General features: G+C 46.3%; 1 pseudogene; it reads left to right on the top strand.

Annotated features, from left to right (window-relative positions):
* Positions 1-15,758: 15,758 nt before the first annotated feature.
* Positions 15,759-17,910, top strand: LOC144103340 (uncharacterized; annotated as a pseudogene).
* The last annotated feature ends 5,322 nt before the right edge of the window (positions 17,911-23,232 follow it).

The raw sequence follows: 23,232 nt of genomic DNA, 5'->3' as shown, positions 1-23,232 counted from the left end.
ACAGACAATCTCACATGACCATAATAAGCTTAAAAGAAAAATTTTGCTAGGCTTATAACGGAAGTGATCGTCTCAGCGCCACCAGCACTTCAGACGAAAGCTAAAGTTCTAACGTAACCAGCTGCGCCTACAACAGAGTTTCAAGAAACTGTAGTTTAAAGAAATACGAGTGGCCGGGTTCCTTTTAGCCTTTTCAAAAACACTGAAATATACCTAATACACTGAATATTCGAGAAATCACGGAAAAACTTAATTTACCTAAACACATTACAAACTTCAATAATGTTGGATTTTTCTGATGTATCGAAGTATCAGCCGCCACGGTGGCTCAATGATTATGGTGCTCGGCTGCCCTAAAGACACTGCCTCAATCTCGGTCGCGGCGGTCGCATTTTGATGAAGGCTATATCCCATAGACCCGCGTACTGTGCGATTGCCAGTTCTCGTTACAGAACCCAATGGTGGTCGAAATTATCAGTAGCCCTCCACTACGCCATCCCTCATAGCATGAGGAGAGCAGAAAGTTGGATTAGTTGGTTGATATGCGTACTGAAGAAGTTGGCGCGGAAAAAACGAGGACAAGCGAGACAAAGACAAAGGCAACAAAAACAATTGTCTTTTTTTGTCTCGCTTGTCCTCGTTTTTTTCGCGCCAACTTCTTCAGTATCCTCATAGCCTGAGTCGCTTTGGGATGTTAAACCCCCAAATCCCAAGCCCAAATCCAAACTAAAAGATCGAAGTATCGACGATACAGTACCAATTACGTGCATCGGGAATCAATTCTGGTTCTGTATCTTCTATCGGTATCGGAAATCGGTGTTTAAAATATCTTTGTTTTCGAGGTACCAAGCTCGATGCTTGCATTTGGTCTACACGGCGTCTGCGATGCACACTTTTGCCCAGTAGCCGAACGACACAGCCACTAATAGAATGCGGCAGGTTTCCTTGTGTTTTTTTTTTCATTTTTGCACACTACAAATTGTGAGCAGAAGTTAGGAAGGCTTTGACGTCTTCACAGCACTGCAGCGTCCTTTTAAGTCACACAGATTTTTACCCAATGACCGGAAAATAATGTTGTCAATGTGCTGCTTACTTTCTACTTTTACAGTACTTGTTACTTGCTCTGTACAAAGCTACCGAGCCATCTGATGAAAAGAATGTAAAGAATTAGGAGGCGGAAAATTGTATCATCGAAATCCTCACCGTGTATTATCTAAATACCATTAGGGCACACACTTAAAAACTTTATTAGTGCAAATTGCAGTCCAGCTTTATTTGGAAAGAAAAAATCAAAAACATGCTCTTCAACTTCAGTAACTAAGTTAATATTACTATATCGCGAAATCAGACGTCAAGGAACCCGCACCGGAGCAGTAGTTCCCGTTTGAAGTAACCACCCGTAACTGCTTCTGCCAATAACCTTACAGCTATTACTAAATAACCGCCGTGTCTTAAAGACAAGAATATTTTAGAGACAACAATTTTAAGAACTATCTTCCCTGGTCATAATCATCGTAGTTAGCCTAATTATACAGTGTAGGACAAAGGTCTCTCCCATATCTATCTAATTAACCATGTCCTCACAGATACGCTTTAATTCTCTTGGAATTCAGGCCGATATCCTTGACGACAGTAGCTTATCTTGCCTTCGCATTACATGTCCTGCTCAAGCCCATTTCTTCCTCTTGGTTTCGACAAGGATGTCCTTAACACGCATTTGTTTCTTAACCCACTCTGCCATCTTGCGGTCTCTTCACGTTACACGAATCATTGGCCATTCCATAGCTCGCTGTTTCGCCCTCAATTTAAGTTGCACCCTTTTCATTAGCCTCCACTTTTCTGTCCCGTAGATGAGTACCAGTAAGATAGACCTATTAAATACTTTTCTCGACAAAGATAACGGTCACCTCCCATTCACGATCTCAGAGTACGTGCTAAATGCTCTCTGCCCCACTGTTATAATTCTAGTCATTTCACACTCATAATCCAGATCTGCGCTAACTGCCTTCCCTAAGTAGCCGTAGCCCATTACCACATCCAACGTCTCGCCACCAGTTAAATGGCTGTTCTCTTCCGAATTTATTCAACTGCTTTCATTCGCTGAATATTATTTATAACCCACCGTTCTGGTCTTCTTCTCTAAATCTTTGACTATGTTTTGCAGTTCATGTTCTGAGTAAGCTAGCAAGGCAATGTCATCAACGAATCGGAGATTACTAATGTGTTCACTTTAAACTTTCATCTACAACTGTTCAGAATCCAGAGCTCTGAGTAACTGCAGTGATCAGGAAGTGGATAAAATTAGAGAGATCGGGTGTCCTTGCCTGCCAACTTTTATTAGGATTTTATTGCTTTATTTATGTAGGCTCTGCAGCTGATCTAGATATCTCGGTGTTGTTTTACATAAGGCGCTTCACAGCCAGACTCTATAATGCTGAATTTACTTTTGATGTTTCGACTCAGTTAAATGTTTTCTAGAAATCTGTGAAGATTGGATACGTGTGTTCATTTTATTCGGCGCAGAATCTTCCTTGAGAAGTAATAAAATATACTTCGGTGTGGTCTGTAGATGTGTGTTGCGGGGCAAGGCACAACATTTTTTAGGGCTCAACAGTATGTTGAGAAATTGAAGGCTTCCGGCAGTAAAGGCAAGGCTAGCTTATAAAATTTGTGATTACCATTGTTGCCCCAATTATCTCACGTGAGGAATATGCTTTTGATAGATAGTCAGATTTGCCGCATTGCGGATTCCTAAAATGGCGCCCTTGTGCGTTGTCGCACGGGAATCACATCAACATCTGCGTCATTAAACACGTAAACATAGTCTGCATTTGATTTAGGCAACGCCATTTTGTCAATGTTAGACATGTGTTAGCGCACTTTAGAAGCTTTCAAAAGCGTTTTTGTTTTTCATGTTCGATACCGTTAAACATGATGCTGACTATGAAATTGAAAAAGCTGTGATCGCCTTTGATTACAACTGCTTGCAACTCTACAATTTATTCATGTACATTAAAACTATAATTATGTCTTTTTTTGCGCCTTTTGTTGCATAAAATTCCATTGTTATTACTACTAAATGTATTTGTCTGTATTGCTGCTTGTTTGTTATTCAATTTTATATTGATCTACTGTGGGTCCTGCGAGAGTCGCTTACTTTGGGACCCTCGCCTGTATGCCGAATTTATGTACTTATCCAATATATGTGCAATACATGCTTATTCTTACCGTATAATAAGCTACAGCGACTGTACTTAAGTGTCTTTCCCGGTTTTTAAAAGAGAAATATGCACTTTAAAATTTGAAACATCCTGGATATGGGTTGCGTACATTTTGCGCATTTCTCGATCACCTGATTGATAACGTGAGCATGGTCCATTGTCAAGTAGCCTTTATGAAAACGTGCCTCATCATCTCTTTCATTAAAATGTAAGGTTTAGCTGATTCTATTAGCCATTACCTCAGTTAATGTCTTGTATCTTTCCCGGTATTTCAAAGACAAATATGCACTGAAAATTTTGAAACACACGGGATATGGGTTTCTTATATTTTGCGCATTTCTCTATCACCTTGTTGATAGCTTGAGCATGGTCCATTGTCGGGCAGTCTTTACAAGAACCTTCCTGTTCATTTGTTTCATTAAAGTATAAGCTTGACCTGATTCTATTAGTCAATACCTTAGGTAACATCTTGTAGGTAACGCACAGTAAGCTGGTCGGTGTAGTATTTCAAGTCCTTGATGTTTCGTTTCTTGCGGAATAAGATTTCGGTACGCTGTATGTCATAAGGCATTGCGTATACAGGGTGGCTAATTTTTCTACCTGAGCCTCCCCGCCGTCCTTCAACCAATCTATTTTTGTCTGAACTTCACCAGCTGCTTTTCCCTTTTCCATTGCTCTTAAGGCTTTCTTTACTTACTCTTTCGTTATTGGCGGGAGGTCTCATTGATGTGCTCTACTGCCTCTTTCATTAACGTCGTGGTTACTTGGCTACTGCATAGACATGTGTCGAATTCTTCGGATACTGTAACTACCTTCTCTGTATTCCTAATAACATTGCCTTCCTAGTCTCTTAACGCATACATCTATTTCTCCCCGCCTCCAGGCCCCCGCTCCTCCACCCACGGTAAGTGAGGCCATTTTTCTGGAAGCGACTGAAAAGTAAATCCGCATATTGCAGGAGGCTTGCAAGTTACTTTTGCATACGGGTACGAAAAAACTGGAATGTTGAAGTCATTAGCTTTAGATGGGAAATATGCTCATTCGAAGCAAGTTTCAGTGAGCCCCAAACGCTTGCATGCCCTCCTTTTGATATTCATCGCTCAGATCGCTATTTTTTTAAATTACATCAACAGAACAAATTGAAGAGCAGGGAAAGATAATGCGCATCGGAATTCCGGAAGAAAACAGCTCACTGGCCCATTTGGGAGTAATTAATCTTTAGGATCAAAGATACCGCGCGAATTTTCCATTCCGCTCAGGAATCAAAAACAAAAAAAACACATTATTTTGTCGAAGTGTCTCGAAATCAATAACAGCAAAATTCAAGCAGGCTCCGCTCAGTTTCCGTGCCGGAGGCCTCAAAATATTCGGTTTGCAGTCGATATATGGAGCGCTCTTCTCGAAATTCTCGCAAATTTGATTTCTCGCTTGCTAACTGGAACATGAAGGAGGCATAAAAATTCAAGAGCACCGATGAAAAACAAGGCCAGCTTTTTTAAGGGCTGCAGAGGAAAATAATAACGTAATTCGATACATTAATACGCAGAGAGTCTGGTGGATGTGGTCGCATTCTTCCTGGAAAACAATACTGCAAGTAAATTAGCGCTGAATTTACCCCACATCGACAAGACTATAGGAAGGGCAAGATATTTAAAGGGGACGCAAGAACATTTCCTTCGCGAAAGTGCCGTAAGCGTGGCTCGTATTCTTATATGAATTTTTGGTGTCTTCATCAGTAGTTTCATTCTATAATTACGCTGTCTCTTGAAATCGAAAGCAATTATTGTTTCAATTTTTCTCAGAAAAAAAATTTAAAACCGTTCACCCAATGACAACTTAATATCCGGAACATGAAAAAGAACTTAAAATAAACACAAGTGCTGCCTTTTTTCCCTGCGTAGGCGTTCGCAGGCTACTGGAGTGCAACAGTATTCCAGAATTAAAACGCATAAAATAGAACCACACAAGACTATAAATCCAGAATGTTGCTATAAAGAGCTGTAGACACATTAGGGTGATGATTTTTGTGACTTGGTGCACATCATAATTCTGGCACAAAAAGTAAAATGAACAGAAAAAAAACACACACCACTCAACCAACGCGGCTGAGTGATGGACATTTGCGATGGTAGAAGCCCGCAAGTGGATGATGAACGTTCAGACCAAGTAAACTTCGTACTAAATCCTTTCTAGGGCAACTAATGTTCGGAGTTCCACCCAAGAGCTGCACCATAATTTCGCCATTTCGTCTCGGTTGTCCTATCTTAACGTTACTGCAAAGCTTGAAGTAGTGATTAATTGAAAAACCAGTTAAGGACCCAAACACACCAGTAACAGATCAGTAATTAAACATAGCTTTAACCTGACTTTGACCTGATGATCTAATGATACTCAGTGATAGTTACCTTCGCATGTGCTTTCCTGACACGAGTGCCTTCGCTGATCCGTACAGAAGTGATATTTTCAAGGAACTAGGAGTCTGGTTCCAGTGGCCTGTTCCTGCAAATTTTCCGCATTTGAAAGATAATTAAGTGTCACTGAAAATAAAGAGAGTTAAAACAATTTCGGAATCAATATTGAGAACCTATTTCTCGTCTAGTCGGTTCATGTTTCTCGCTAATGACTTCAGCAACACAAGCCGAGGACAAGGAAAACACGATGCAAGGTGCGATTAACTTTTTCATTTGTGAATTTAAAGGAAAACATTACACAGAAAGACATAAATACATCATGACAGATGCTATAATCTAGATCAAGAAAGTTTTTGTTTTTTTCATCCCTGGCATTTACACCACATATGAGGCCTATTTCATTTCAAGTGATGTGAATTTTCCTTGCGTGCGTACATATCGGGTGGCATCGAGTAAAAAAAAACAGTTCTTGGCAGTGCGTTGTCTTGCGTCTGTTCTTTGAGCTTGCCTTGTTTTGCGACGTTATTAGATTTTGTTGATGGGCTGCTACAGACGATGAAAAAGGGTACCTCTATTCATTGCGAAAATATTGCTTGCGTAAGCATCACTTTCAAATCCATTGAACTAAAACAACAATGGCTTGCAATTTTTTTTATACAATGCAGAAAAGTGAGCCCCAGAAACCTCGGAGTAATCGGAAGTACGAAGGTAATCATCACATCTGTAATATTAAAGTATTCCATTATTCCTTAATTTCATTGACAAAAAAAAATCCTACTGTTCTTTTTACCACGCAGCGAACTCTATAACCTCTGTAAGGCTTTTTTATTTAATGCACAAGTAGAACTTTCATTCTTAGGCCCTCAATACAGAAAGTCTCCGTGAAACTGTCACCAAAACAAACGAGAATCTAATCAGATATATCGATTTTTCGGCTGCACATGCTGCTTGTTAGGAAGGAACAACAGGGCATTCATTTCCTTCGCAAATATTTCAGTACTAGGGAGCGATGACTATTTGCGCTACGGGGGGATAAAAACGACCCTTATCCAAAACTCTTTGAGTTTTAAGTTTGTTCTAACAATCAGCTGAGAGGTAAATGAGAGCTTCGCCAAAGCGTTCTCTGATTTTCTGAACGCGAACCACTTAACATTATTGATGAAAACTGAGAATGGTGATGTACGTAAACGAGAATGCATTCAATTAAATTTTTAAGGCGGCTTTTTTTCACTCAGCACCGCTGCATTTAAACCCCGCGGCAGTTTTCTTCCGGTGCCTTGAGTGACGGTACTGCAGTTTGACCAAGGTTGTGGCTCTACCTTTTTGGACAGCTCTCAGAATATCCTACGATAGCAGTCCCCAAGCTACGGGAGTTGTCATGAGCCCCTCCTTCGGCTTCTTTTTTTCTTCGCAATTAAAACAACTTTAGCAAAGCTTTCTTTCATTGTTAACTTTATCTCTGAGAGCTTTTTTTCGCAATGGAGTTGAAATACAGGGCTCAGGATTTTATTCTGCATAATGGAGTTTCAGGTGGTTTGACTATAAGTCCCAATTAAGAGGTCCAGGTTTTGAGGCAGAGTATCGTTACGGCTTCCGTGATGGCATGCAGATTTTTTTTTTATTCGAGAAGTCTGTCATGCGGCATAAGTTGAAAATAAAAGGTTTATGGTTTATGGAGTATAACGTCCCAAAGCGACTCAGACTATGAGAGACGCCGTAGTGAAGGGCTCCGGAAATTTCGACCACCTGGTGTTCTTTAATGTGCACTGACATCGCACAGTACACGGGCCTCTTAAAAATAAAAGGAAGGGGGGAAGGAATGCACGGGATTGAAAGTTAAAAAAAGGAGTGAGGACCCGTTGCGCTGAGGTAGTCGCAGAGGTTGCTGATGCAACGGTTGTTCATAGTCCACTTCACGTAGTCACTTCCGCGGTTCCACCGCAGGCCCTCCTCCCTGAGGAGCCGTTTTTTTATAGCAGCCGTCGCTGGACACGTCCACAACAAGTGCCGCACATCACAAATGTCCGGTGCAGCGCTACAGTGAGAGCACCTGTCAGGTGCTGGCAGATCTTTGGCACGCCACCGATGACGGACAGATGGTGTCAGAGCCGCCCCTTCCCGCATCCGGCGCACGGATACCTACTCGGCACTACGGGGGAGAGGGTGCGAACAGGGAGGAATTAGAGCGCGTGTTCGCTGGCGCAGAACTCCGGATTCGGAAACACGGGACAGGAATGGATCTGGGGGAAGAGGGGAAGATGGTGGATCGTCTGATGAATGAAGATGAGGCACAGCATCCGCTAGAATGTTATGTGGATCCTGAGCATGCGCACAGGACATCGATACTTTGTGCAGGGCACATGAATTGATTGTGAAGTCTGGAATGTCCGTCGAACAGCCTTAAGCTGTTTAAGGGCGGCGCGGGAGTCGGTATAAGTATGAACTGTATTGAATGTTGGAACGAGCGGAAGGGAAGCAATGGCATTATAAATGGCGTGAAGTTCCAATGCCAGGGGAGTGCACGTATCCGCAGTATACGTCGCGCGAGAGTTGAGATGCGGATGAGATGAACTACACACAGCAGTATCTCCCCTCTCTGCAGAATGTGATGCATCCGTGTATAATATACACGCTTCAGGCAGATACGCAGCTGATACCGACGGGGAAACAGTGGGGCGATTGTCAATGAGCTGGCAATATGACCTCGGAGGAAGTGTCTTTAAACGATGAAGTTGGAGAGACTGTTTTCGAGCTCTATTTGCCACCCGTTGGTCGATGAGCTCACTGAGAGTATTAAGTTGGGCGAACTCCTGTAGCACTGGTATGGGTGTTAAACGAGGAAGATATGTTATGACGCGCATAGCCTCACGATTGATAACTTCAAGGTAGTCCCACTGTGTACGGGTGAGACGTTGAAATTGTGCTTGATATACTATCCGTGGCTGAAGGATAGAGCGCATAAGCTGGCGGGCCGTATGAGCACGTGCGCCACCGGAGCGCATAGCTATGCGACGAATCAGACCTAGAGTAGCGTGAGCCGATTTACGGGTGGCTGTCAGCCACGGGGTGCCAGTCCCTGATGTATGGAAGAGAAGAGAAAGAACACGAACAGTTTCTACGTGCGGGTTTGGAGAATTATGTACCGCAAAATTTAAAGAAGGAGCTTTCCGTAAGTCGGCTTTATTTCCAAAGCGAATCAAACATGATTTAGTAGGAGAAAGTGTTAGACTCAGAGGTGGGAGGCGAGATGTCAATACATCCAGCGCGTGCTGAAGGACAGACTGATGAATAGACGCATCTGGATGACAGCACCACAAGGTTATATCATCGGCATACGCAAGCACGCGGATAGAAGGGATGGTCTCTGGGGCTCGAACAAGAGGAATTAAAGTTACATTAAATAATGTGGGGGCGAGAACGGAGCCCTGCGGCGCTCCTCTATTGGAAGTGAAGTTACCAAAGGGCTTTCCGTGGATACCCACGCTGGAGGTTCGATTAACTAAAAAGGCGTGAGTGGAGAGAAGGAACCGGTGAGGGATTCCAAGAGTTTGAAGGAAGGAAAGAATGGCAGAGTGAAGGATGTCATCATATGCCTTTGTTATGTCTGTAGCGATCATGGTTCGTACAAGGTGACTCTGCGGAGAGTGGTCAAGCACGTCAGCAGCCAAAGTAGCAAGGCCGTCCTCCGTTCCAATTTGTGGGCGGAAATCAATTTGGGGATCTGGCTAACAATCATGGGATTCCAGCCACCACGACAAGCGTGCGGCTAGAATGTTTTCATAAAGCTTGCGGATGGTAGGCGTAAAAGAAATTGGACGAAGGGCCGAGAGAGAGACTAGAGGCTGACCTGACTTGGGCATTGGAACCACAATAGAAAGCTTCCAGTCTCCCGACATAAAGCCAGAAAGCCGCACTTCGTTAAAAGTATCAAGTAGGGTTTGCAAAGCCCTCCCTTCCGAGTTACGGACTAAGGAGTTAGGTATGCCGTCATGCCCGGGAGTACTAGTAGCTTTTAAACGTTCAATGGAGGCCAGCATCTCTACGATGGTGAGGTCAGAAGTAATCCCATCGGGGGGCTCTGTAAGCGATAAGTCAGGTGGGGACATAGCGGTGCAGTCATGGTTTGGAAAAAATTGACAGGCCGCTTGTTGTGCAAATGTGTCCTCATCCACAATTAGCGCGAGATTAATGCTCTCTGTGTAATCTGCAACCTGAGAAGGGCACTCCATGGCGTGAAACGCTCTCCAAAGGTGTCGATTGCCCTGCGTAGAGGACAGGCGGGCACACCATGCAGCCCAGCGTTGCCTGCCTTGTCGCTTTGCAGAGCGCCGTGCCCGTGCGGTAGCGCGGTGAAGAGTAGGAAGAGCGGATGGGTCATAGGGGTGACGAGTATCGTAAAGATCCGCCTGGCGACGAAGAGCCCACAGATTCAAGATATGTATGTCCGGGTTTGGGTCGTCTTCATTTACAGTAGTGATAATAGTGTGAGTAGCGAGAACAGCAGAGAGAGTAGACAGCGCTCATGAGGCTTTGAATGTAGATAAATGATTGTCTGCGCGTACAGAGTACCATGATGTTATCCGTACAGAGCGGCGTATTTTCCGTAGACGCGTAGGCGTGAGGGAGATAAAAGAGGGCAGTGATCGCTACCCCAAGCATCAGAATCAACAGCCCAATGAGGGCTACCGGGGCCTAACCACCAAGTCCAATCAGGTGAATACGGGCCACCTTGTGGGCGGGTAGAAGTATTCGGGTGGTTTAAAAGTTGAAAGGAATGATCCGAAAAGCTCCCTTGGATGTGTGCGCCCCTTGAGGAATCCGATGGGTAACCCCACGCAGTGTGTGCGCCGTTGAAGTCACCACCAACTAGAATAGGGATACCCGAGTTGGGAGAACGTAGAAAACGAACCCGTCCCAGATTGGGAGATGCGGAGCCAGGACGACTTTAAAAAGAAACTAGGACAAGAGGTGTGTGTGCAGGTTTTACGAGAAGGGCGACAGCCTCTTGACATGTGTTGCACCAGCGTGAAAGGCCGAGCGGTGTGTGCGGAATTGAACTGTGAATATAAACTGCAGATTTACCTGGGCTGAGGGAGGAGGCGGTGCAACGGCGATGAGGGACAGAGGGTGAATGGTATGCGCAGAAAACTGAAATGCGTGGAAGTGAATTATGATATTGCAGTAGGAACGCCCATGCCTTCAGCTTGCCGTCGCGAAGGCGGATGTTCACTTCAGAGGCCTTATTAGGGAATCCTGAAAAGTTCCACTGCACGACCATAGATGATGATGCGCTATCCATGACGAGGCCGAAGAGCTTCCACGATGAGGGATGTCGCCTGCTTCATCAGCGCTAGTATCTTATTCACTGTCGGGTTAGTCACGGCTAACAGGTGGTCGGCACCTGATTGTGGCCCAGTGCCTACTCGAGGTGATTCCTGTGATCATTGCTCCCGAGTTGTTAGAATTCTTCGAGAGGATTAAGAATGACCCTGTTCCCGGCGCTGGGTGAGCTCGTCTAGTCGGCGGCGAGCCTCCGCGATTGCATTGTCTAAATCTGTGTCTTCATCTGTGGTATCCACATGTGATGGATGCGCTGGACGTTTTATCGTACCATTTGACCCGGGAAGCTGAGCCGCTTGTGCATATGTACGCTGGTGAGGAGACGTATGGTGAGCAGCGGGCTCAGATAAAGGAAGTTCAGGGGAGTTGTCGGCACATGCGAGAGCTGCAAAGCGATTACTTGTAGAAACATCCATTTTTTCAGGCGGCTTGAGAAACTTCTTCGCTTGCTTCTTCTTTGAACAAGCGGGGCAGCGAATGTCATGGTCCGGCGATCTGCACAGGGCACAAGGAACTGTTTGTTCATTCATGTCGGCCACAGCTGCTGGATTAGGTCGGGTATTTTGCATATGTCCTTCTTTGTGGCAGTGATAACAAAAATACGACGAGGTCGGAAGGACTGTGGTTTGACGATCGCACCGTAGTAGTTAAGGTACTTCGGGAGAGTCAACGGGCCTTGCAGGATGAGCAGGTATGAGCCCTGGCGCACCATAGGCCGTGCTTGCAGTACTACGTGAGTTGAGCAGCGAATGTTATCGCGCACCTCCTCGGGAGGGCTCGTGCTGTCGACATGATAAACCATGCAGCGGAGGGTGTGATTACCAGATGCAAAATATATTTGCACATGGACATGCTTGCTGTCATCCAGGCGGATCCGCGTAACTGCGCACATTTTCTGGGCGTCCACAAGGATCGCAAGTTTACCGTGATGGTGTTCGCTGAGCGATGGACGGCAAACCCGCAGTAGTCCGAAGAGCCAAGAGCGTGGTCAATTGTGGCTTGAACATTCCGGGCAGAGATGGCAGTAATATAAAAGCGCAATGTATGCTTGATGGCAACGCGGAACGAGTTCGCAGAAGGCGGAAGAAAGCCTTGACTCACGGGAGGCATCTGTGGAGGTGGCAGGGGCTCAGACGCTGGTGACGGCCATTAGTGGGAATACTGAACCGGCGCGGAGGGCACAGTTTCTTGAGGGAGTGTCACGTTCACGGAGCCGGTAGAGCAGTCCATGTCACAGGCCAAAGTCGTAGCATCGCAAGACGGCGCAGGCTGGCGGCCCGGAGGCGCTGACGATTGCGTGGACGTGGAGGCTGCGTCAGGTGGCAACACAGCGGACGTCCGCGTAGCTGTCGTCGACAACGCAGAATCCATGCAGACGCGTAGCGCGGCCTCGCTCGGTAGCACTGAGCTAAGCTTAGCTTGCCCCTGAGGGTTTCGGTTGGGTTTTCTCACTTGAGAATGCACCCACCTTGCCGGGAATTTCTCCGCAAAGGCGTCGTCAGCATTAGGTCTCACGGAGAGCACTGTCCGACCCACGCCACACGCGAGAAGACAGCGAAAAGCGAAAACAGAGCTAGAAGCAGACACGTATCCACCCGCTAGGTCTTCGTCTTCTTCCTAGTGTCGGCATGCAGTTCAGCCTTGTCCTAAATGTGACGATCATGTGAGCGCCTTGGAAAACGACAGATGTGCTAGTAGCGACTGCGTTCGGAAGCAAGAAGCCGCTGCGAGGCTGATGAATGTACAGAATAAAATGAACAGGGATTGAGTGAGCAGTGAGCGTTCGCGAGCCAGTCTCCGGCTGGCGTGTTCAGAAGGCGACTTGTTCCGAGAGATAGGGAGCACGGAAATGTTTTCAACACTGGCCGATGGAGTGTGAGGCGATGTTTCAGCTCACAGCGTGAATGTCCTGACTTTAGTTGACAGAGAAGCAGCAGAGTTTCTTGGGTCTTGCTTGCGGAGACGGACGAGTTGGGATAGGCTGGGTAGAGGAGCTGCTGCAGCAATCAGGTATACGGGGAAGGGGGGAGGTCGGTGAAACGCGTCACTTCAATAACAACGTTGTTGATCTGCCGAATAAAAGTTGTTAAGCGTCCTTGTTGCTGAGCACGAGTCAGGAAAGCTTGGGGTAGATTCTGTATTGTGCGAGAATAAGCCAGCGAAAGGGCAATTTTAGCAGGTGACGCTACCACGGGCCACGCTGAAGGCGAGCAATGCGACGGAGTAAGCGAAGGATTTGTATCAATCATTGAGTGAGTTTCCTCACGAATACATCCCAGTTTCTATTGTGCTCTACTCAGTAGATGAAACCCTTGCAGCGAAGGCCAGAGTTTGGTGGAGGTCAAGTGCAAAATCATTCGTGCTGTGTGAGATGCCAGCTAAGGTTCAGTGAAGCTTAGGTGGTTTAACTTCTTCAGGACCACTCTAATGTGGCGCCCCTCATAGCTCATGCGTCGCTGCGGGACGTTAAACCGCATATACCACATGCCAAGCAAGCGATGATCGAAATAATTTGTTGCTCTTCTCCAACACTTACCTCCGATGCCGCCTGAAAACCCTTAGATTGTACCTTCTGGTGCCTTTCACGCCAAAAGCTCTGTGCACACTATATTCAGAGTACTTTTTTGTTGCATCTAGTAGCCCAGTGTGTTCTTCTAGCTCTAAGTCGAAATGGTTTAAAAGGAAAAACCAAAATATTCACGCATTTATTGCCCAATGTTGTTTATAGTTCAAAAAATATGCAAATATATTCGTATCACCCTTAGTATCAAGCTTTTCTGGATATAGGATAACTTCATTAAAATGTGTATACAACAAACAAAACCATTTGGGTGTCATACGTTCTTGAATTACCGGTGACGCTAAGAAACGTGCTGAAGAAATCTGGTGTTCCTGAAAGTACTTGGATGTGCAAGAGACGACAGCGGATCAAGGCGAAGAGCAAGAACCGATTGACCAGGTAAGAGGGAAAAAATATTCGTATTCTCGTGCCTTTATTTTAGGGCACCCTTTAAGGGAAGGGCTAAATGCTGAAGTTGGCAGAAGGTGGCGCTAAATGTTGTTCGGGCGTTTTGCGATGTAGTGCAAATGGATGTCCAGTAGTATTGCTAACAGGCAACGTGAGAAATTGATAAGGGAGAGAGGAACGAGGCAAGAAAATCAAAGTTGGGTGGTTGATCATGACCAGCACAAATGATTATTTTCGCTCAAGTAGGGCTCTGGGGCAGTCAAGATAGGTGGGTGTTCTTGGCATTTAAAGAAAATGTGAAGAAACTGAGAGGACCGGGTGGTACGGGCTGAGAACGTCTGATGTTACTTGTTTTTGCAGTATAGTAGTAGTAGTAGTGGTGGTGGTGCTAGTAGTAATAAGCACAAAGTGCTAGACGTGGGGATAACAAAAAATGTTAGTCCATTTGCCTAGTTAGGTCAAAAGCGAATTAGGTGCTCTAGCAGTTCGGTTTTCCCTTCGGTTCCGGGCTTCAGATCCAGTGTTCACGTGATGACAGTTATTCGGACAGCAATAATCGGTTAACATCCATATATGCGGAATAAGGCAATCTCACCATCCATAGATCCCTGGCAGACTGCGACCCACTCCTGGCGCAGTGGTGCCGCGGTGAAGCGGTGATGATTAAAATAGCTGCCGCATGACACGGCGCGCAGGTTGCTAGCCAAGAGTCAGCGAAACCAAAAAACATAGCGGATGTTGTTTCTAATTCGTAGTTGTAAAAAAACAAATCCCTTATGCTCCTTGGTTTCGCGAACAGAACTTGGCTTCCGTGATATATCATAACGAGCACCTCTTTCCATTCCCTTCCCCGCTATATATATATATATATATATATATATATATATATATATATATATATATATATATATATATATATATATATATATATATATATATATATATATATATATATATATATATATATATATATATATATATATATATATATATATATATGAAAACGATCCGTCCTCCGATCGAAACGTCGAGTAAAATAAAAATATGTCCTTAAATGAAGCGTATACTTCGATATATATATATATATATATATATATATATGGATGGATTGTTGATCTAGTTAGTGCATGATCACCTAAAACCAGCAGCAGAGAAGAACCACGCAAGGAAGGCGCCCACATCTGTGTGTTTCTTTCTTTTCTCTGCTTCTTTCTGCTGCTGGTGAACGAGAGAAGAAGAGGGCCGCAGGAACAAAAACGGCGATTTATTTACGACGTTTCAACGTCCTCGTAATTCTTTTAGCACGTATCATTTACATTATATACGTTATTGTCCTAATGACATTCGGGTCATGTTGCGAGCTTTTAATCCCAAGGTTTATAATGTTTCAACCACTTTTCATTCCACAGCTCGACCTGCAACGTCACGGCGCTCTCGGGCAATCAGCCTTTTTCGCATACGCCGTTGACGAAGCCTACTATGCCGGGTTCTCCGCTTAATGGATCCCTTAACGGTATCCAATTATTATTAGTGTTGTGCTAACAGACGGCTGGCTTTAAAATCTCAGTTTCTATACAGGGTCTCCCGTTTTTACGTGCCAGAATTTTAAAAAAATTCCTGTGCGCAAAATTCTGGCCTAATAGGAGGTATTCACTGGGCTCGGCCCGCCAGGAGGCGCCAGCGAATGTTTACATTCGGCGGCCATAAGTGTGGTCTTTCAGAACATGGTGTGTTTCAGAGACGGACCTGGCGGTCGGCGTCAGCCGTTTAGTGGTTGTCGGTGTTTTTTTTCTTTCACCTGCAGTTTTGTCTGGCAGTATGGTGAACTGCGCTGTGTATGGGTGCAGTGCCCACTCGCGGAAGGGCGCGAATGATGAAAATGTGGCGGTGGTTGGATTTTTCCCGATTCCAAAAGTAGTCACGCATCAGTGCGCCCGGACGAAGGAAGTCACCACTCGACGGCGAGCAGAGTGGTTTTGCCGTATTAACCGCAAGGATATGGACCGCAGTGCTAACCATTACAGAGTCTGCGGGAAGCATTTCATTTAAGGTAAGCTCTAGAAGTCTGCAGGTCGCGATGCCTTCGACCGCAGTCGAGATCGTAAAGGCTGTTTCACATGCAAGCCACTGAGCGGCGCGGCGAAAAATTTTCTGACTTGGAATCGTCGCGGCCGCTTGAATCATGCTTTTGTGCTGGCCGCAAAAGCAGAAATTGCGAGCGTTTTCGCTTGTATGTGAAACAGGCTTAACTGCACGCCCGTCGAAAGGTAGCTCATCGCGACTTTACTTACGCAGGTCGTCCAGCATACGTTATGGATGAGACCAGTCCGGACTGGGCGCCTTCTCTTCATCTTGGGCACGGGAAAGAAATGAGCGGCAACACTTCCTCATCTCGGTACGATCGTTCGCTGTTATGAATGCGAACTTGCTCGGCCTTAAAACGCAGCTGGTTACTTACGACTCTAGGTTTTAACGTCACCACTTAAAAGGATAATCTTGAATTTCCCAAGTTGCTGAATGCAAAGCTTTTTTTTCAGGTACTCGAGGAAAAGGCGACGAGCGGAGCGATCTGGAAGTCCCCTGAAGCAACTGCGTGAGAATGCAGACAGCAGAAGCAGTGCTTTGCCAGATCTACCAGTGTCCTCAGAAGATCATTATCCTGATGTTCAAGAAACACCTGCTCAGGAATGCACCAATGGAGGTGCGTGTTTGCATGGAGTTAAGAATGTCACTGTTTGATTCTATGCATGTTTAATTATAAAAACATTATTTATGACTTTTAATGAAAAAGAACCAATAGTTGAGTTACCCTACTCGATTGCTATCTGTTTTAATGTGGATTGATAGGCAGCCTGTACATTGTTTGCTTGTTTGCTTATCTCTTTAGGGAAGGCAGACTTCACGCAAGTCACTGACTTGACAATGGAGCAAATTCAACATCTTGAGAATGAAAATCGCCACCTGCTCTCAGAGCTTGGGGAAGTAAGGAACAAGCTGAACAAGCAAGGGCTTACGGAACATTGCCTCAGAGAAAATGAAGACATGTCGCAGTTCTACACAGGACTGCCAAATTTCACCCTTTTGATGGCCCTTCTTGAACTGCTGAAAGAAGGAATGGCACATACTAGCCGAAACAGCCTCACCCTCTTCCAGTAGATGCTCATGTTCCTCATCCGCGTTCGTTTGAATGTGCCATTGCAGGACTTGGCCTACAGGTATTTGCCTTTTACACTGGCTTTACAAGTGTTGAGTGTACCAAATATTTGTTCACTTGCAGGTTCGGCGTATCCCAGCCAACTGTGTCGAGGGTCGTCAACAAGTGGATTGACGTGGCTTTTGTCCGCCTCTCCCGTGCTGTGAAGTGGCCAGGGTCTGAGGAGTTGCGGGCAACAATGCCTATGGCATTTCGGCAGTGCTTCGGGACACAAATAGCTGTGATACTCGACTGTTTTGAGGTGTTCATAGAGCGACCCTCATCTTTCCTGCCTAGATCGCACACATGGTAGAACTATAAACACCACAATACAGTCAAGTACCTAATTGGCATTGCCCAACAAGGTGTTGTCACATATATTTCTCGTGGGTGGTGTGGACGCTCGAGTGACAAGGTCATTACAGAGAAGTGCGGCGTGCTGAATAATCTCAACCCTGGAGACTATATTTTGGCAGACAGAGGCTTCACGATTGGCGACAGTGTTGGACTTCACTGCGCGAAGCTTGTAATTCCTGCTTTCACCAAAGGCAAGCCCCAGCTCTCAGCCTGTGAGGTAGAGAAGACGAGAAAGGTTGCTAATGTTCGAATTCATGTTGAAAGAGTCATTGGACTCCTCCGCAATAAGTACCGAATGCTAAAGTGCACGCTTCCTGTGGAGATGCTTGCATCAGAAGAAAACGAACCCACTGTGCTTGATAAAGCAGTGTTTGTGCGGCACTATGCAATTTCAGTAACTCCACGGTTCCATTTGGGTGACTCCAGGGATAGATGGAGCAGTTGGTTCACATGTTTCAATTGTTTAATGCTTACAATGCAGCTCCTGTGGGGGAAAAATTGTGTACCAAATGTTATGAACGGGATGCGCTCCAGCCGAAGAGGATTAAGGAGTCGATTCCATCGAGCGGGATGACCATGGTAGCGGCAATATCGACAGCGTCAGGTGGCCAACGACCGCAAAAAAAAAGGATGCCGCCCTGGGAAGCAGCCTGTGGAATTCTTCCCATGCTCGGCTCGGTGTAAATGACCTTCCCCTTTTGTCTAGTTCTTCGCAAGACGCGACCGACGGTGGACAGTCGATGGGGGGAAGAGGGGGACGGTGACTTCCAGTTATTGTGTCTGACAAAAGCTGTCCCGACCGGAGAGAGCCCTCCGAGGTTGTGGCCGCGGCGCCACACCTGTGTTTGGATGGACAGGTGCAGCTTGCAGCGAAGTAGCAGCAGACCTCCGAATCCTCCTCGCATGGTGCCTCTGTGTGCTATGTGCTGTGTCACATAGGAATCCAGAAACATTGCTTTGCATTCCCTTGAGGAGGTGTGGTGATTCCCCTGGCATGCCGCACAAGTTGGGGTGCAATCGTGAGCTTCCCCGGGATTCAGCTTGCCGCACGAGTCACATTTCGATTCAGCTGGGCTAGGGCAGACGTCCGGTCTATGTCCTTCCCTGCCGCACAGTACGCAAAACGGTCTAGTTTTCCTATAAAGAAAACATTTCCGCTCGATCCACCCGTACGTAACAAAGAAAGGGACTTTGTATCCACTGAACAGTATCACCGCCGAGTTGGGTCTGCCGAGCCTTCTGACGCCTTATATTTCGTGGGTTTCCGAGGAAAAGTCTTTCTCTAGGTCTCTGTCTGATGCGTTGGTGTCAATCCCGTGCACCACCCCTTTGCATGAGTCTTGCGGTGTTTTCTCGTAGGCATTGATGTGGTACTTTTTCCCATTTCGGTTGATGTGATCGATCTTCGCAAGTACTGTGGCGTCTTCGACATGGGAAGTTGCCGCGATGATGATGTCTTGCTCTTCAATAACTCTGATGTAAGGTTTGGCGCGTAGCGTCTTGCCACGTAACGCGTTTTCAAACGCGACGTTAAGTAGGTGTACACTTCACCCCCTCCCCCACACATTTTGAGGTCCAAACGGTCCTTCGGCTCGATAATCACTTTAAATTCATACTTGTCGGGGTCAGGCAGTCTCGGGGGGCCTTTTGCGGCTCGTGGGATCCGCTGCTGGTGACTTCGGATCATCTTCGTATGCCTTCGGAGCCGAGTGCCCTTGTGCATGCTGTCCTGCCCTGAGGTATATCGTCTTCCATCCAGGTTCTGGCTGTGAATTTTTAAAGTTCGCCTCGCCTTGTTTGCTGCTGCTCGGAACACTTCCGAATCCTCCAGACTCGGGTTCGTAGCCATGGGTGCGGTCCACATCTATCGTCGAAGCCGTAGCGGAGTAGCTGTTCGCTGGTCAGGCCGAACGCGGCAACAGACGCCGGGCCCGGTGCCGAAGTGTTTGCGAGGCTTAGCGATTCCACGTTTTGGCTTGGACTTTAAAGTCCCGCATAATGCCAAGAAAGTCACTTCTTGGGATCAAAGAGTATCCTCGAGTAGTTCTCGACGTTATACGTCTGATCGGGACAAAAATGTGGAACTGCGAATGGATCTTGCGCGCACAGGACGAGAAATCCACGGAGTGCAGACAAGCTGCGTCCGCTCAATCCTATCTCCAGGGCGGAGCCTTCGGCTATTTAACGAGCGTCCCGAGTAGGAAGGATATCTCTGGGCCCTAGCGACAAGACTCGTACAGTTGCTCGACGCTATGAACTTTTAATTCTCGACTGTTTGCTCTTTTGTACAATATGTAGATAAGTTTCTTCAAAGTGCCAGTAAACCTGTTTGTGTGTTCGTTCCCAAATGTCAGGACCCATTCTTCCTTGTTCCTTCTCCGGCCCGACCACGTTACCCTGAATCCGAACGTGAAACATGCTACGCCTTTTTGCACTCACAGCAGTACCAACTTCCTCTTGGTGCTTTTTTGAGGCTCACACATTTGAAGTGAAACCACACATATCTGCACGCAGCTTTCCCACACATAACCATTTTGCCTGATTCAGGCTCTTGGCCGAAGCAATATACTTGCTCTTGTGAAGTCTGAGGCTCTTCGACAGTTTCTCGCACATTGTCACGGCTCCTGTCAGTCTGCAGTAATGGAAGCATGTCACGGCTCCTGTCAGTCTGCAGTAATGGAAGCAAAGTTCAGGCAAAAGAATCAACTTGAAGTACTCTTCACAGCGCTTGACCATCTTGTCACAAAATTGTGCATCTTTGTAGACACGAATTACAATAAAATCCTTCAGTGCCCACAACACAAAGTCGCAATAGTTTGCTTTGCACACATACATCTGCATCTGGACCTGGTAGTAATACGGGTGGTGCTCCTTGAGCTTCACAGCCCCCGTCCACAATAGTTATGCAGGAGTTCTTCAGTGTGGAAAGCGCCCGTGCACATTCATCTCTGCCATTAAATGGGCATTTGATTTCCAAAACACCTTCTTTGCAGCAAGTGCAGTTTATAATGCCATCAGGAGAGGCGGCCAGAAATGGCTGCTCAGTGGAGATCTGAAGCCCCGAATCTCGACAGACGAAATTCATGTGTATGTCCTGTGACACTGCCTTGTAAGCGTCTCTTGCCTTTCCTTCGTGTCCTTTTCCCCAAGCAGTCTGTGGTGACCAAAACTGTGTAGCTTCAGGATAACAAATTCTTCTCAGAACCGACATTGCAGGGTCACTCAATGATGTTCGGCACACTGCCTTCGCATTGGACGCAGTGATGCGGCCTGTCCTGAATGCAAACCACTTCGTGCATTTCGCCTGCTCCCTTGTGCATTCCTCAATAAGCCTTGCAAGCTGGAATACAACACAGAAATCATTAGATCCTAGGCATACTGTTAATTTGCTTTTTTATGCTATTTAGCCAAGCATGCAATGCTAGAGAGAAAATGTAAGTACTTCGGACAGCCATAACGTACCTGTGTCTCTACTGTGATGTTTTTGGCCAGCTGGGAGCATTGCTTCATCACAGCACTCTATGTAGTGGGCTGGTCATTCTGTAACATGTTAGTGAGTATGGCACTTGGAAATTTTGTTGCAACAGGGATGAAGTCATCAGCATACTTTGGCTCCAGAGATAACAATGCTGGCCGGCTCCCACTTTTGTGGCATGCTAATAAAAATTCTGACCACTCTTCATCTGCGGTTGGCTGAACATTCACCCTGCGCAGTTTCCCACGACTTGGTGTTTCACCGTCTATTACCCTCTTCTACATTTCGGAGGATGAAAAGCTCACATGTGATGCAGGTTTTGGTTCAATGAGCCGTACAGGTGGAGGCAGCCATGCGTTCTCTTTATCAGTGCAAGCTTGTTCATCCCGTCTCTTCACAACAGCCTCTATGTAGAATAAGACAGCACCAATGTGGGAACAGCATTCCCCTAAGCCTGGCTTACATGTGCAATGTGTTGCTTGCACTTGTCCATCTTCTTTGATCAGGAGCCAAGGATGCAGTGGTTGCTCACTCAGTGACTGGGAGTGCAGAACCTGCATAAAAGTAAGGATAAGCTCGTGAGAGATCATAAGGTATCAAAGCCTTTCCTGGAGGATTGCTTATCTGGCAGCGCGTTTAGTAAAGATTATGCAAACGGCGCCTAGCGCTAACTTTTCAGTGGTGCCGCGCAAGTCAGAACTAGACTGTTTGCCAATGAGCATTTTTAGCGACCCACCAGCACAAGCGTGCATCATAAACTCAAAAACGAACATGCTTGCGAAAAGCATGACTGTCAGTGCCTCTGCAGTTAAATTTTATGATTAAAAATTGCTAGTTTTGCGATCGCAGAATCGACATTTACGCCGCTACAGATGTGCGATGCTGTTTCGAAAGTCGTCGGTGTAAAGCGAAAATTTGAAAACTGCACAAAAATCTTGACACTGCACGATTGCCGCCGAACACAGCGGTTAAATCAATGAAGAAACTCGTAGAGATTGCATGTTTTTTGATCGAACAGTCAGTCGGCACATTTTCGCTGCTGCCGAAAACTCGACGAATGTCATTACATCGTTCTGGTAACGCGACGATTTAAGAACACCACTGATCGTATCCACGCGGTCACTGCAGAGCACGACACTTTACCAACGAACAAACACGTGAGGGCGTTGCAAGAAAATAAATGAGCTTACCCTGCCAATGATGACCACTCGGCTGTCAGCGAGAACTTTGAGGCGAGGTTCCTGCACCCAACCGCTGGTGAGATAATTGTGCGCTTCCAAAGCCTTGTAAGATTTCAGCTGCTCTCTGGTTATGAAGCTCGTTTCATGAACGAGATAATCCTTAATGTCCGTGAAATCGACACGTGGCAACAGACTGACGTCGCACTTCAGTTCGGCTTTCCTCAAATCAAGAGGGTCAACACCGCCGCACAGGCGCACCTTTTCTTCATACCGCGACTTTTCTGGCTCTTCCAGAGCTCGTGCGTATGCACTTAACCGCATTCTGAGCATTACGCACCGAAAGCAAGTCTTGTGAACACTTCAGTGCGCAATCGTCTTCTAGAAAATACCACATTAACACGCACAACAAAGCACCGCCGTGACGTCCCTTCCGCGGCACCGAAAGCACACGACCACACTTATGGCGGCGGCCGCGAACGACGGCATCGCCTCTTGCGTGTGGCGTCATGTGAATAGCTCCTATAGAGAGCAAACAGCGCTCACAAGGTAGAATAATATTGCATAAGTTGTTTGAGATCTATATAAACATCGGTACCTGACACTATTTGGTGGAATTGGCGAGAAACTGTTTTCGGCTAAGAGTAAAGTTCTTGAAGACTCGAGCCAAGCAGCCGATCTCACAGGCTGCGCCATCTGCCAGACGGCGAGGCAAACGACGTCTCGGCTCGGTGGATGTGACAGGCGCGCTCTCTTCCAAGATGGGGTTCGTCTGCCCGCAGGAATTAACATCACAAGGAACATCACTGCTTCTGCCACTAAATACCGTTGTGAAAGTGGGATACCAAAGGCCCACACTCATACCTGATAAGTCTTTGCTCGTGAGTTGCACGTTTATCTGGCAGATGGCGCAGCCTATGAGACCGGCTGCTTGACTCGCGTCTGCAAAAACTGTACTCGTAGCCGAAAGCAGTTTCTCGCCACTTCCACCAAATACACGCAGGTACCGATTTTCATTTTGGTCGCAAACAACTTACCCAATAACATTCTACCTTCTGATTACTGTTTGCTCGTAATTAGGCGAGTATT

Source organism: Amblyomma americanum, chromosome 9 (assembly GCF_052857255.1).
Source record: "Amblyomma americanum isolate KBUSLIRL-KWMA chromosome 9, ASM5285725v1, whole genome shotgun sequence".
In the NCBI taxonomy this organism is placed as follows: domain Eukaryota; kingdom Metazoa; phylum Arthropoda; class Arachnida; order Ixodida; family Ixodidae; genus Amblyomma; species Amblyomma americanum.
This window is presented reverse-complemented; position numbering and strand designations above follow the sequence as displayed.